Genomic DNA, 17437 nt, shown 5'->3' with positions numbered 1-17437 from the left:
CTGCTAGGAGAACAAACAGGTTTGTCCTGGAGAGGGTGAAGCCAGAATGTTCCCTGGAGTCAAGGATTCTGAAGCTTCGTCTGACATACCTTGGGCATGTTGCAAAGAGGGACTGGTCCTTGGAGAGGAACATCATGTTTGGGAGAGTGGAGGGACAGTGCAGGAGAGGAAGACCTTCGATGAGATGGATCGATTCTGTGAGTGGAGAGGTGGGAATGAATGTGTTTGAGACAGTGAGGTTGGCACAGGATAGAGCGGCGTTTAGGGCTTTTGTACATAGGGTCGCTATGAGTCACAAACAACTAGATGGCACATCACAACAACAACAACAATTTCTGTTTTTTCACCCACCCACTCATACACACACACACACACACACACACACACACACACACACACACACCCTCAATGGCCCTTCTATTGCACAATTGCCTTCTTATGCAGTATTTGTTTATTTGTGGTTGAATTATTTCATCCAACAGAATGCGCACTAGACTCTCTCGTGTTGTGTCATATCTTGTGAATACTTTGTGGTTCTTTAGTGCGACATAATATTCCTTTGTGTGAATATACCACAGTTTTTCTGTACATTTGTCTGTTAATGAACATTTGCTATTCCCTATAGGATATATTACTCTGGAGATGAAAAGGTGAGGAAAAATGGAGTTGCCTTCATAGTTAAGAAAGCCATTGTTAGATCCATCTTGAAGTACAATATTGTGAGTGACAGGATAATATCCATATGCATACAAGGAAGGCCAGTGAATACCGCTATCATTCAGATATATGCACCAACAACAAAAGCCAAGGAAGAGGAGATAGAAGATTTTTACCAACTTTTATAGTCGAAGATCGGTCAAACATGCAATCAAGATGCATTGATAATAATGGGTGAATGGAATGCAAAAGTTGGGAATAGAGAAGAAGATTCAGTAGTTGGAAAACATGGACTCGGTGACAGACATAAAGCTGGAGAGAGGATGATTCACTTTTGCAAAATCAATGACTTATTCATTGCAAATATGTTTTTTAAGAGACATAAACACGGGTTATATACATGGACTTCACCTGATGGTATGCGTAGGAATCAGATTGATTACATCTGCAGAAAGAACCGCTAGAGAAGCTCAATATCAGCTGTGAAAACTAGGCCAGGAGCTGATTGTGGAACACACCACCAACTACTCATATGCAAGTTCAAGCTGAAGTTGAGGAAAATTAAACCTAGTACACGGGGCCCAAAATATGACTTTGAGTCTATCCCACCTGAATTTCAGAACCATCTCAGGAACAGGTTTGAGGCCTTGAACACTAATGAGTGAAGACCAGATGAGTTGTGGGAGGATATCAAGGGTATCATCCAAGAAGAGTGCAAACGTTCATTACAAAGACAGAAGAGGAAGAAAAGACCAAAATGGATGTCAGAAGAGACTCTGAAAATTGCACTGGAGCGCAGAGATGCCAAAGCAAAAGGAAGAACTCAAGATACCAAAGAGTTGAATAGAAGATTTCAAAAGGCAGCACGGGATGACAAAGCAAAATATTTTAATGAAATGTGTAAGGAGTTGGAGTCAGAAAATCAAAAGGGATGAACTCGCTTACATTTCTTAAGCTCAACAAACTGAAGAACAAATTCAAACCTGGAGCTGCTATAATCAAATGATTAAATGATCCAGGAAGTATTAAAAGAAGTTGGAAAGAGTATACTGAGTCACTATCAAAAGGAATTGGCACACGCAGAAGAATTTCATGAAACAACATAGCTTGAGCCTATGGTGATGAAGGAAGAAGTTCAAGCTGCTTTGAAGGAAATAGCAAAAAATAAGGCCCCAGGAATAATTGGTATATCAATTGACATATTTCAGCTAAAAGATGCTGCCCTGGACGTGCTCACCAAGTTGTGCCAAGAAATCTGGAGAACAACCACGTGGCCAACCGACTGGAAGAGATCTATATTTGTTCCCATTCCAAAGAAGGGTGACCCTACAGAGTGTGGAAACTATAGAACAATCTCATTGGTTTCACATGCAAGCAAAATTCTACTGAAGATTATCCAAAAACGACTGGAACAACACATCAGCAGAGAACTGCCAGAAGTCCAGGCTGGGTTTAGAACGGGTCATGGTACTAGGGATATTGTAGCTAATGTTAGATGGATCTTATCTGAAAGCAGGGAGTACCAGAGGAATGTCTGTGTTTCATTGACTATGCAAAGGCATTTGACTGTGTGGATCATAACAAACTTTGGCTGACTCTGAAAAGAATGGGAATACCAGAACACTTGATCGTGCTAATGAGAAACCTATACTTGGACCGAGAGGCAGTCGACAGAACAGAGCAAGGAAACACTGCATGGTTCAAAATTGGGAAGGGCGTACGTCAGGGATGTGTCCTGTCTCCATACCTTTTCCACTTGTATCCAGAACAGATTATCCGGGAGGCTGAGCTCAATGAGGAGAAATGTGGGGTCAAGATTGGTGGAAGATCTATTAACAATCTGTGATATGCAGATGATACAACCCTGCTTGATGAAACTGAGGATGACCTGAAGCGCTTGCTGCTGAGGGTCAAGGACTGCAGCCTTCAATATGGATTGAGGCTCAATGCCAAGAAAACAAAGATTCTCACCACTGGACCAATTGGCAGCATCAGGATGGATGGTGAAGAAATTGAGATTGTTCACAGCTTCAGTTTGCTTGGCTCCACAGTCAACACTCTCGGCACCAGCAGCAAGGAAATTAGAAGACGCATTACCATAGGAAATTCTGCTGTTAGGGACCTCTCCAAAGCACTGAAGAGCAATGGTGTCTCTTTGGAGAATAAGGTGCGTCTGATATAGGCCATGGTCTGTGCTATCACTTGTTATGCATCAGAGAGTTGGACAATGACTAAGGAGGATAGAAGGAGAATTGATGCCTTTGAGCTGGTGCTGGAGAAGAGTATTGAGGGTACCATGGACTGCTAGGAAAACAAACAGATTCATCCTGGAAAGGGTCAAAACGGGCTGCTCCTTGGAGGCAAGGATTCTAAGGCTCCGTCTAACATACTTTGGACATGTTGCAAGGAAGGACAGGTCCTTAGAGAGGGACATCATGTTTGGTAGGGTGGAGGGATAGAGCAGAAGGGGAAGGCCCCCTATGAGGTGGATTGTTTCAGTGACTGGGGTAATCGGAATGGGTGTGTTGCAGATGGTTCGATTAGCACAGGACAGAGCAGAGTTTAGGGATGTTGTACATAGGGTCACTATGAGTCGCAAGTGACTCGATGGCACATAACAACAACAACATGTTCATTGCAGTGGATAACACTTCAATAATCGTACATGTGCTTATATCTGTTAGTGTTTCAATTCTGATTTCCTTGGGATATATTCCTAGTAGTGAAATAACTGGATCATATGTGTTTTCAATGTTCACTTTCTTAGGAAATTTCAAACTGCCTTCCATCGTGGTTGACCATTTTATAATCCCCCTAGTAGTGCATGAGAGTTCCAATTTCTCCAAACTCTCTTCAGCATTTATTGTTTGCTGTCCTGTTACACTTTGTTGTTGCTTCTGGGCACAGATGCTATCTCATTGTTGTTTTTACTTGCATCTTTCTGATCTCTAGTGATTTTGAACATTTCCTCATGTGTATGTTGTCATTTGAATGTCCTGCTTTGTGAAGAGTCTTTTCATATCTTTTGCCCTGTTTGTAATTGGGTTATCAGTCTTTTTCTTGAATAGGCCCTGCAGTATTCCATAAACTTTAGTTAGAACTTTTGTCTCAAATGTCATTGCCAAATAATTTTCCCCAGTCTGTGTGCTTTCCTTTCACCTTGTTGAAAGAAGTTTGTGATACACATAGGGGTGTGATTTTTAGAAAGTCCCATTCAATGAGTTTATCCTCCTCTGGTTGTAAATTTTTGCCTGTTTGTAAGCCTATTTATGCCATAGACTGTTGTTGTTGTTGTTGTTGTTGTTGTTGTTGTTGTTGTTGTTGTTACTGATTGCCATCGAGTTGAACATGACTCATAGTAGCCCTATGAACAAAAGACCTGTAGGCTTTCTATAACTATCGTTGTTTCTCAAAGTTAATAGAGTTTCCAGCAACTCCTGCTTCCAACCTTGTATTGACTGAACTGGGAACTCCACAAGACACACCGTAAGCCTGCTAAATTTATTTCCTTTTTTTCCCCTTCTGAAGATATTTATGGGTTTTTATTTTATTTTTAGGTCTCTAATCGACTTTGAAGTTGTCGGATTTTTTTTTTAATATGGTGTGAAATTTGGCTTCTAGTTCACTTTTCTGCAAGTAAATGGGCAGTTTTGCCTATACTATTCATTTAACAGGATTTCTTCTTCTCAGGTATCAATAGAATGGGTAGATGGGTTGGTAGAAGGGCTGATTTCTGGGTTCTCAATTCTGTTCCATTGATCTATGTGTCTGTCCTTGTGTCAACAGTGTGCTGTTTTGGTTACGACAGCTGTGTAGTAAGTTTTGAAATAGGGAGTAAGATGAAGCCTAGTTCATTTCTATTTTTCTGGAGAGCTTTGCTTATTCAGGGTCTCATTCCTTCACATACAAAACTGAAAATTGCCCTTCTAGCTCCTGGAAAAATTAGTTTAGTATCTGTTTTGGGATTGTGTTGAACCTGTAGATTACTTTCACTAGGATTGTCATTTTCATAATGTTGAGTCTTGCTATTCATGAACAAGGAATATTTTCCATAATGCTGGAATTTGAAAAATATGGCTTTGTAGTAGTTACCAAAGTACTTTTATGTTTAAATTAACTTATTCAAAGTTTCTAAAAAATAAATATATTCAAAATTTCATGGAAAACAGATAAGTTTGAAGAAAGTGCTATGGTAAAAAAAAAAGTGCCACATCCTATGTATAGTTTGTTATTTCAATTACATTCCCAAGGAAACATTCTCTAATGGTTGAAAACAATGGTAGCAATTCCTAGGAAGAGTTCAATAATATCATTGCCATGTTGTATAGCCGATCCTCCAATGGGTTTCCTGAAACTATAATTAAAGCCTTTGAGTTATGTTGTTGGAGAAGTGTACTGAATATCCCATAAACTGTCAAATGAACAAGCAAATATGTCTTGGAGAAAGTGCAACCAGTGTGCTCCTGGGAGGAAAGGATGGTGAAGCTTCATCTCACATACTCTAGGCATATTGCCAGGATGGTCCAATCCTTTGAAAAAGACATCATGCTTGGAAAGGTGGAGAGTCAGCATAAGAGAGGAAGACCCTCAATGAGATGGATAGACACACTGTTTTTAACAATGGGCTCAGGTGTGTCAGAGATGTCTGAGCATGGCACAGGACAGGGCAGGGTTCAGATCCGTTGTTCATAGAGTCACTATTAGTCACAGTGAACTCAATAATACATAACAATAATAGCATAACAATAATTGCACAGAAGATTGCCCATCTTCTTCTTGTGGATTTGAACCCCCTCCATTTGATTGCAACGCATCTCTTAACCCAGTAGGCTACCAGAACTGCCTAAGCCCCACTCCCACCCTCAGGAAGAGGGCTCACCAAATGAGAGACAGTCTCTTGTTTCATGCAGCGAATAGTTTGGGCATGACACCTGAACACTCTCCAAACTTAAAAGCATACTTTTTTTAAACCCACAAGTGTTTCAAAGCCATCTGTCCCAGAGCTGTCCAATATAGCTGTCATTAGCCTAACTTCATTAACATATTAAAAGTTCCGTGTCCCAGTTGCTCTAGCTGCACATTACGTGCTCAACAGCCGTATGTAGTTAGTGGCTATGGTATTAGTTCATACAATTATAGAACATTTCCAACTTTGCAGAAAATTCGCCTGGACAGCATTTTGGGGTTTTGTTTTTGTTTTTGTTTTTCTTTACACAAAATAAAAAAAGTCCTCCCTTTACATAAATGGAAAAAAAAGATACTTTGTTGGAAAGGAGAACAAGTAATCAATCACTTTCCTTCCTCTCCTACATTTAAAAGAATGAGGCTCAAGAGGTAAACAGACTTGCTCAAGGTCACACACCAGTTATGTGGGAACCAGGGCTATAGTAAATCTCTCTTGTATCATGCTCGGTTCCAGCCCATTCACTGAGCTTTTAATTTCATGCTAGAAATAGGTGCAATTGAGCAGCCACAGTCTCTCCTAACCACCTTTAGTCTCTGACTCCTATAAAATGAAACATCTCTAAGTTTCTTTTCTCTTTGATTCTGAACTATCGTGGTATCTATCACCACCACCATCACCTTCCCTCCTCTTTGAACTTAAATACAATTGTTGTTGTTGTTGTTGTTGTTATGTGCCATTGAGTTGCTTGCAACTCATATCAACCCTATGTATAATAGCCCTAAACCTGCTTTTATGGGGAGCTCTGGTGGCCTAGTGGCAAGGATCTTCAACTGCAATCCCAGAGGCGCACGGTTTGAATCCACCAGATGCTCTGCCGGGGAAGGAGAGACAATCTCCTCCTGTACCAGTCAGATCTGATTTGACGGTACACTCACACAAAAATAATAAAATAAAATAAAAAAACCAACAAACAAACAAAACTGCTTTTATCACTTGCCAATCTCACTGTCTCTGACACGCCTATCCCTATTACCCCAGTGATGGAATCAATCCATCTCATTGAGGATCTTCCTCTCCACCACCATCCCTCCACCCTCCCAAGCATGATGTCCTTCTCCAAGGACTGGTCCCTGCTGGTAACATGTCCAAAGTATGTCAGACAAAGATTCAGAATCTTTGCCTCCAAGAAGCAGCCTGGCTTCTCCCTCTCCAGGACAAACCTGTTTGTTCTCCTAGCAGTCCATGGTTTATTCAATACTCTTCTCTCTAGCACCAAAGCTCAAAACTCTCCTTCCATCACCCCTAATCATTGTCCAGCTCTCTGACATATAGCAAGTAATTGCAAACACCATGGCCTGTATCAGGTGCACCTTAGTCTCCAGACAGGCATGGTTGCTCTCAGTACCTTGGCGAGGTCTCTGACAGCAGACTTTCCCAGTGCAATTCATCTTTTAATTTCCTGGCTGCTGGTATCAAGAGTGTTGATTCTAAACTGAAGCTGTTAACAATCATAATCTTTTCGCTATCTATCATGATGCTGCCAATCGGCCCAGTAGTGAGAATCTTTATTTTCTTGATGTTGAGCTTCAATTCATATTGAAGGCTGCAAAGAGACAAAAATAAATAAATAAATAAATAAATAAATACATACATACATACATACATACATACATACATAAAATCCCAAAACAAACCTAAAAGACCAAGGAAAAAAAAACCCAAAACACCTTTTTTAAACTCCTTTCTAAGCCAAAATCCATGGTACCAGATCTTAGAAAACCTTCATACCCTGAAACTCAGTCCTCAAACTGGAATCCTTAATCAACAATAATCTGGGAACCTGCACACTGACTATATTAATCTTTTTTGCTGAATTCACCCCACATGTGTGGATGTTTCCTTGGTCACGTTCCTAGGAAGCTAATTCTTGTCCCAGGCACAAAAGTGAGTCTCAGTCGTTTGACAATCCCTGTAAAGCAGCTTCCTAGGGTTGTGATGTGTTACCTAGGTACCGGGTGGAGATCTTTCAGTGGTCAGGCTTAACTTACCTCTCAGATCACTCCAGAGACAGAGACCAGGTTGTACAAGCACTTATTCTGATTCTCTGAACAGAGGCTAGTTATTCCATTGTTTGAGCATTGGTGGGCCCATGGTAGAAGTCTCGCATTTCATATAGGAAACTCAGGTTTCATTTCCAGCTAATGCACCTCATGTGCATTCATCTGTCCTTGGAGGCTTGCATATTGCTCTGAAACTGAGCAAGCTTGAATGGACCTTTCAAACTAAAATTCCAGCCTAACCATTTACTTAAAAAAAAAATCTACCAAATGCCCAACCACAGTAGAATAGATTCAGAAATTATGGTACATTCACACAATGGAATACTATGCAACATGCAGGAACAATGATTTTGTAAATTACTACCTAGTGGGAGGGACTAGAGAGCACTATGCTAAGTGAACGCAGTCTCACAAAGACAAATGCTGTATAAGAACATTATTGTAGAACAATTATGAGGATCTGGATTAGGGGAGGCTTAATCAAAGGGTTGTACAAGTTGATGGGTCAGCAGGGAGGGGGGTTGGTAAAGGAAAGGGGAAAGATCTGATGTGAAAATAATGTACGTGAACTTTATAAGTAAACCAGTATAAAATGAAAAGAAAAAAAAATCTGCTGTGAAAACCCTATGGATCACAATGATTCGCTGTGCCATCACTTGCCATAGTACAGGACTAGGCAGCATTAAGTTCCATTGTGTTCAGGATCTCTGTGAGTAGGCCTAACTTGATGGCAACTGACAGCTACAACAATACTCCATTGTGAGTGCTAAATAAGAGAGTTTATTTTACTTAAAAAATAAATTAGTATAGAAATGTTGCTTAAATTAGAGTTTAATTACACAGGAAAGGAGGTTTGAAAATGAGTTACACACACAGACATACACACTCCTGAGGGTATGGTGCATCTGTTTTAGGAAAGACTAAAAAAAGAATCCTTTTTATAGTCATCTATAACAGTCTTTTATTTGCTAACAGAAATTTCCAAGTTATTATTTATTCATTCTTGTGCCTTTTAAAGTTAGATGTGATACAAGTGAAATTATTATAATTTCAAGAAAATACCAAATTTTGAGCCAAAAAGCCATCTTCTTCAAGAGACAGAAAGTAAAATAACCTAAAATCAGAGTTAGGACAAAGAGAATATCTGCTTCTTTGGTCACAAAAGAAACAGCACTAAGAAGCAGAAGCAGAGAGAGAAGTAATGTAGAGGATACTCTTTGGTCTTGGTTCTGTCAGCCCCTGCTTCTGTTGCTACCAAGATAGACTCTAAAACACCTTTCCATGTTTAGGAGTCAGGAGAAATTTTTGGCCATACAATCTCATAATCAATTGCCCAAAGGAAGTGATGAAACCTGACCATTCTCTCCAAAACACACAATGGTAATCGCTGTTTTATGGCCCCAAAGGCCTTCTCATTTTTCTCAATGTTAGTCATAGTTTGCTATGGCCCACACAGTCAAACATCTTTGCATAGTCAATTAAACACAAATAGACATTCTCCTGGTCCCGTCTGCTTTCATCCAGAATCCATCTGATATCAGCAATAATATCCCTTGTGTCACAGTCTCTCCTAAACCCAACTTGTACTTCTAGAAGTTCTCAAGCTGGTTTTGGATGATCTTCATCAATATTTTGCCTGTGTGTGATATTAATGTTTGATAAATTCCACAGTCTGTTGCATCATCTTTCTTAGCAAAGAGCACAAATTGATCTCTTCCAGTTAGTCAATCAAGGAGTTGTCTTTCAAGCTTTCTGCCAAAGCTTGGAGAGCATGTTTAGGGTTGTATCTGTTAGTTGAAACATGTCAATAGGTATTCATCAAAGATATCATCCACAAAGAGAGAAAAAGGTCATTACAGAGGAGGAAGACAAGACCAAAGTTAATGTGAGAAGAGACTGAAAATTACACTGTGCCTTGAGAAGCCAAAACAAAGGGGATAAATGCTAAAATAAGAGAAATGAAAAGTGAACTGAAAAGGACAGCTTGAGAAGAGAAAACAAAGTATTACAAAGGAGTACACAAAGAGCTAAAGTTGGAAAATAAAAAAGGAAGAATTCAATCAGCACTTACAGAGTTGAGAGAATTAAAAACAAATTCAAGCCTCAAGTTGTAAATACTGAGAGATTCCATGGGCAAAATCTTGAGTGATGAAGGAAGCATTAAAAAAATTTTTTTAAAAGTGCTTCGACGATTTAGACCCTCCCAGAAGAGCTGTGGATGAGCTTTAACATTACTGGTAAGTATATTCATTTTCTCCTGGACACAGAGCCTACTAATTGCTCCTAAAAGCCTTCTGAGGTCCCAACTCTTCTCACTATTTCTTAGTTGTTGGAATGGATGGAAAACCTCATAAGCAGTTCCTTACTTTACCTCTACCTTGCATTAGAACTTCCAAGTTGTAAAACAACCCAGTGGTAGATGAAATTTCCTCCAGGACTTAAGAACCATAAATGACATAGCTGAGCCTCTACATCTTGTGGTTCCTAACCTCTACACTATAATAGACAAAGTGCTAGTCTATAGGCCTTTTATTATAAGAACCACCTTCCCTCTGTAACTTTATTTGTGCTAGTATTAGAACCTCTACTCAGAATATTATTGCTTTTTAATTTTTGACTCATGTACTTATAACTTCTTAGTTAAATTTGTATCTTCTAGGCTGCAACACTTCCATGATATATCTTCAAGGATATGAACATTTACGGCTAAGCACAATTGATAACAGTGAATCTAATTCCAAAATCAATCTCCATAATAGTCTATGTGTTTCCTATTGCCAAAGGGGCTCTTTAGAGTAGTGAGAGAAGGCCTTCACCCTGAAACCTACAGCGTCCCTTTTCAGCAGGAAGTAGCTAAGAGAATACGCCATCCCCTTTTCCTTATGAATCAGGGTGAAGTCTCTCTCGGGGAGGAGTGATAGGGAATGGCAAAGGACACACTGACAAAGGAGATTAATCAGAACTGGCTTTGACAAGCACTGTGGCAATTGGACAATTAAAACAGACATCCCGGGGGGGTGGGGAAGAAGAACGAACTGGGGAGGAGGGTAGAGAAAACAGTGCAACAATGAATGAATGAAAACCCAAAATCGCTGTAAATGTTCACTAAAACTAATAAAATTTAATAATAATTTTAAAAAAAGTTGAAACAACATACAGAAACTGGTTGATAGTGAACAAATTTAGAAGTACAATATGAAAAAGAACAAATAGTAAAGAAGGAAGTTGAAGCTGCCCTGGAGACATTGGCAAAAATGGAATACTACAGAGGACTCAGGAGCAACAATTTTGAAAAATATTATGTAACTTGAGAGAAGCTGGAGAGCATTATGCTGAGTGAACTAACACAGTCTCATAAGGACATATACTGCATAAGACCATTATTGTAAAAACAGAAGGATTAACTAGTAAAACATGTATAGGAACTCAAAGGGGGGTGAGCAGAGGAGGAAGGAGGATAGGTAAGGGTGAAAGTGCAGGGCTGCACAGTTTGGTGAGTGGAGAGAGGAAGGGAAGCAAACAGGAAGAATCTGGACGAAAAGGAAAGGTAATGATGGGCAAAGTCCAGTGTGGATTAATCTTATAAAACATGATGCATGAGAATGGTTGTATAAAACACAACATGAATGGAGAATAGTGTGAAACACAATGTATATAAACTTTGTAAGCAAACCAATTAAAAAAATAAGGCTATAGGAATCAATGGGATATGAAACTGATATATTTCAACTAACATACAGCCCTGAAAACTGACTGGAAGAAATCCATGTTTGTTTCCATTCCCAAGAAAGGTGATCCAATAGAATATAAAAATAATCAAACAATGTTATTAACTTCACATACAAGCAAAATATTGCTGGTGACCTAGTGGTAAGAAATTGCACTGCCAACCCTAAGGTATGTAGTTTGAATCCACCAGATGCTCCAAAGGAGAAAGATTAGCAGTTAATCTCTGTGCGATTTACTGCCTCTGAAGACTCACTGGAGGGTCAGCTATGAGTCATCCCAAACCAATGGTAACAACCTACAAGGTAAAATGATGTTATTCTCATTTCATGACTGAGGAAAAAGCTCTGACAGGTGAAGAAAGTGTTTAATAATACAGAGATAGCCTGACTCCAGAGCCTACACTGATTTTCACTAAGGTATACAAATCTGTGTAACACAGCCTGACCTTAGTGACAACAAAAATACCAACAACAGTAGTTATTGCTATTGTTCAGTCCTGTGAACAAGAGATCGAACCCTGTTCTATCCTGTGTCATGCTCCCAATCTCTGACATACTCGAACCCATTGCTGCAATCACTGTGTCAATCTATTTAGTTCCAATGTGTGTGGGGTCCACCAACAGTAGAAATGACATCCCCTAAAACCTACTGAGATCTCCTTCTGTGTTATGAACTATGATATTTACCCTATTTGTTTTTCTCAGTCCTTGCAAAAAATGTAATAAAATCTGTGTTGTTGTTATGTGCCATTGAGTCACCTACCACCCATAGTGACCCTAAGTACATCAGCTCTGAACCCTGCCTTGCCCTGAGCCAGTCTCACTAATTCCAACACACCAACCACTGTATCATTTTATCACCAGTCACTTGATCAAGCCATCTCATGCAAGGTCTTCCTTTCCTGCACTGTCCCTCCACCCTTCCAAGCATGATGTCCTTTTCCAAGGACAGGTCTTTCCTGGCTACATGCCCAAAGTAGGTGAGACAGAGCTTCAGAATCCTAGTCTCCAAGGAGAAACATAGTTTCACCCTCTCCAAGACAGACTTACTACTAATCTCATTTGTAGTAAACTGAGTTAGAAATTAAATAACTTTCCAAACACCATCCTTTGAATTTTAACTCAAGGGTCTCCAATTTCTGGTCCTTAATTACTAAAGCATGCTTCGTTTGTTTGCTAGTTACCAATGGATGAATGAACAACGTTTTAAAGTCTTTTTTTAGACTTGTCTTCTGTATAAACATGCTCAACAAGCACCCCTGGCTTACAAGATTCTTAACTCCTCTTGTAGGCTAAAGGACAAAAAAAGCACAGGTCTATTTGGGAAAAGAAGAGGAAATCAACACAAAGGAAATGAGTCTCTGCAAATTCCCAGATTTTGGAGTTGAAACCAATTTGATAGTTTGCAAATGAAAGCATTGTCTTCACTTCTCACCAATCTGTCTCATCCTTTTAAAATTCAAACAGGAGGCTTAACATCTGCTATGTGCACTGGAAAAATCAAGAGGGCTGAGAACACAAACCAGAAGATGTGTTGGAAATTTTCAAATGTTTTTTGGTTGCCAGGCAACAGTCTTCCTGCTTTCCAAGCACTTGGCTAAGTCACCTGGGCTTCAGCTTTGAGGAAGTCTTGAATCAAACTTCCAGCCAGACACTGTGGCAGACAAAATACTGACACAGAAAAGGGCATCTGATTTTATACGGGCTTTCTGAGCATTGTTGCTGATGATAGCCACTGCCAAGTGAAAGATCAATAGCAAAAAGATAGGTTAGCACAATGCAAGTTTTAAAAATCCTCATTTCCCTACACAGTAAGACTCCCTAGCTCAAACCTTGCAGGGAGTGCATTCGAACTAGTAAAAAGTGTAAATTACAGACCGTTTGAAGAATAAAATTTTGTTCATTCAGTTAAGATAAAGATCTTCAAATAGACTGTGGAACTGCCAAGTAGAAATTCTATTTTTGTGTCGAATGATTTAAAAAAAAAAAAATAACATGCTGAATTGTTAACATAAGCAATTCTAGTATTTGTTTACTTAGTAATTCCACATTTTGTGTGGAAATGGTTCTCCTAACGTGCTTGAAAAAAATTTGCTCTCAGGTGAAGAAGAAGATTCCTAGAGATTTTATGTGTACTGTTCATTTAAGCAATTCTGTGAACATCCTGTTTTGTCTCTACAACAATTCTGGAAAGGAAATATATTCATCATTTTCACAGATAAAGCATCTGAAATTGTGTGGATAAGACCCTTGACTGGAATGCATAGATAGGTTCCACAAGCTTTCAGATAAACTAGGAGGAAAAAAGACATTTGCCTTTGAAATCATGGTGGAAAAGGGGAAGAGTCAGCAAAAGAAAAGACCCTCAAAGGGATGGATTGACACAGTGATTGAGGCAATGGGCTTAAGTATAGTAGAGATCATGAGGTTGGTGCAGGATAGGGCAGGATTCCACTCTGTTGCTCATAGGGTCACTAGGAGTTGTAATTGACCAGAGGGTACCTAACGACAACAACCTAGCTTATGTCCCAGAGCCTGTGGATATTTTATTTAAATTGTTTGAACAATAAGGCCTGACTCAGTGTCTGGCTAGCCATCCAGGTTCGTACTACCTCCCACTTCAGATATTGTCTTAGCATTGATAGGTAGGTTCTGCAGACCACATGTAACATAATTGAAAAGAAAAATACCACAGATAGGAAAAATCATGTTGTTGAATATCGTTGAGCCACAACTAACCCATAGCTGGCCCATCAGTAAGTTTTCAAAGGCAGTAAGTTGTACAGGAGGAGATTGCCAGTCTTTTCTCCACAGAGCAGCTAGAGGATTGGAAACACATGACTGAGTTGTAAGAGCAGCCCATACCTGCTATTAAGCTACCAGAGCTCTATCAGTGGAATCATAGGTATTCAAGAAACCAGATATCGTATCGCATTGGGCAAATCATTAAAAACCAAAGATGTCACTTAGCTTCATTCACAAATTGTCTTAAAATTGAACTTAAAATTGCAACCACTCTGAACTTTCCTCTACTTTTTCTTTCCCTCATCTCAATCGCTGAATTACTCACATCTTGTGGAGAAGCTGTGGGCCACCTGAGACTTTGTAGAGAAATCTCATTATGAAGTCACAATTCTTGGTGACTCATCAAAAACCTTCATAGTTCTAAATTCTTGAGTTGCATACCAGCAACACGAAAGCAGATTTTGCTTTCCTTTCTCACCTGTTTTGCTCTGCTAGGGGAAAACGACCCCAGATATATCCTACAGAGAACCTTCGTATGGTAAACATTAAACAAGACAAAGACAAAATACATGTCATTCAGAGTGAGAAAAACTGTAAGCAAGTACCCAATGCAGAGATTGATGGATTCTGCTGATTCATAGCCATGAAGTGTATTATATATGACTGAAGACAAAGGAAAGTGGCAGGTCAATTTATCACTGTCATAGGCATGGTTTTAGAAACAGGGAAGTAACCTTGATTGGGATTTATACTTAATTGTAGGCCAAAGAGGTTAAGGATTTGTTCTGGAATTTCTGTGTGTTGATTAGGATATGGCTTATGGCTTTATGGTATATTCAGCAGGACACCAATTTTATTTAAATTCTATAAAATACAAATAAATCATTAAGGAAACACACAGGCAAGTTCCTTCATTCTTTGTGTGAATTTGAGGGCCAACTGTCCCTCTCTTGGCTTGCCATGGACTTGTCTACTTGTCTAATCATAGCCATATGGCTCATTTAATAGAAAGAACTCAAAGGATGTCTGAAATTATGGCAACTCAAAACAGAGTTACAGTTCCCATCATAGACTACAGCCTTTCACAAACCAAAACTTTAGAATAGACAGTATTCCTAATGCAATCCTTATTCATAAAGGGCTGTTTCTGGGCTCAAGATAGTGTGGTAATGTTGTTATTAGAGGACCTGAATGTGAGAAAAACAAAAATTTCCATAACATTATGATAAAAGAACAAGAAATTGAACGTGCCTAGAATTTTATCCTCTCATATAAGCAGTCACTGTTCATGGAATTAGCAGTCAAGAAATCATATATCATGTTGCATTGGGCCAATCATTAAAAAACAAAGATGTCACTTTGAAGATTAGAAAAACAAAGATGTCACTTTGAAGATTAGGATGCGTCGTACACAGATCATAGACTGTTCAGTTGCTTCATATGCCTGTGAAAGCTGGACAAGGAGTAAAGAAGATTAAAAAAGAATTGATACGTTTGAATTGTGATTTTGGTGAAGAACATTAAATAAACCATGGATTGCTAGAAGATGAAACAAATCTATTGTAGAAGAAAAACTAACCGAAATAGTGAGACCTCAATAAGCTAATAGAAGTCTTCTATTTGGACTTGCCATCAAAAAAGACCAGTTTCTAGAAAAGGACATCATGGCTGGCAAAGGAGGTCAGTAAAATCAAGGAAATCCCTCATTGTGATAGATTAACACAAAAGCTGAGTCAATGGATTTAAATACAACAACCAATCATGAATATCACACAGGATGAACCAAACCAAACACATTTCAGTGAATTTTATACCAACTCACGGCAACATTCTGTTAGGCTTCTGAAGCTCTAAATCTATGTGGGAGCATACTGCCTGTTTTTATCTTGCAGACAGGTTGGTGAATTTGAACAGTCCACCTTTTAGTTAGTAGCCTAATGTATAAAGCACTATGCTCCTAGGGACTGGTAAGGAGTTGAGCTGGCAACCCAAGGGTATGTGGTTCAAATGTATTCTATAAAAGAAAGATGGCCTATCTTCTCCCATGCACTTGAACTGCCTCTGAGAGAGGGTCAACTATAGGTCAATTTCAACTTGATGGTATAAAACAACAACCAGGAATTAAAGCAAATCTGCTGCCATAAGGTTGAGTATCTTTATGGAAGATGATTGCCTAGTTTCCTCCCACAGAGTGGCAAGTAGATTGGAACTGCCAATCCTTCAGTTAGTAAGTATTATAACACTATGCAATGAATGGTTAGTGCCTATTTGAGAAAACTAAAACTGAAGCAATTAGGAATGTTGTCAGCATGAGTGTGAGGAAAAGAACAATGGAAAGCTGTTTAAAATGTTCAAATTCTCCCTGATACCAAATAGAGTAGAGAGCCAAGTTGGAATGTTTCCCATTTGCTCTGAGGCAGGCTCTCTGTTAGTTTTAATGTTAGACTTCTTTATAGTTATTTATGGAAATCCTGACAACATAATAGGTTTAAATATGAGGTTGGTAACTGGTAGTCTGAACCTACCAGTCCTCTGGAGGAGATTTCAGACTAAAAATCTCATTGATGTGGAGTTGATTCTGACTCATATTGACTCTCCATCAAGTTTTAGGCTGTATATCTTTATGGGAAAGGACTGCCCATCTTTTTCACACTAAACAAGTAGTGGATTCAAATTTCTGTCCTTTTGGTTAGTAGAATAGTTTGTTATACACAATGTCCCCAGTAATTTCTTCATTAAGATTTATAGCTTTGAAAACTAAATGGAAGGTCACCACGAACCGTAAGACAGTGCATGTATTTGTTGCTATTATAATTCAGTCTAATTATCTAGAGAAATTCTGGCCTCCTGATGCTTGCTATACCATTTAATTATGCAACCCAGATTTGACCACTGTGGAGTGCTTACTATGTACAAACAGCAGTCAGGTGCTGCATGAACGTGACCCCACCTACCAGAACAAAGATTGCTCTCTTGGGGAAACCACTGAGATTATGATCATCTCTTTACACCTTAAATTCTACAGGAGTTATATGAATTTGATATTATGTTAAACACTTTCTATAGATGAGAAAACAGAGCATCATAAAATAGAGGATATAACTTAAGCCAAAAATAAGTGAAAATACAAGCCAAGATCTTCTACTATGCCATACTGCTTGTACCCTTTTAAAGTGTGTATTTTAATCCTGAAGATTAAATGCCATAAAATAAATAAAGCCTTTATAGAGATAACATAATGAATCTGAGCTTGGAACATGGAACGGGAGAACCATGAATGTAGGAAAATTAGAAATTGTTAAGAAAGAAATGGAACGCATAAATATTGACATACTAGGCAT

The sequence above is a fragment of the Elephantulus edwardii genome, unplaced genomic scaffold (genome assembly GCF_000299155.1).
Source record: "Elephantulus edwardii isolate Elephantulus edwardi_28Jun2011 unplaced genomic scaffold, EleEdw1.0 scaffold00112, whole genome shotgun sequence".
NCBI lineage: Eukaryota > Metazoa > Chordata > Mammalia > Macroscelidea > Macroscelididae > Elephantulus > Elephantulus edwardii.
The sequence above is the reverse complement of the archived record's forward strand: the minus strand, read 5'-3'. Positions refer to the sequence as shown.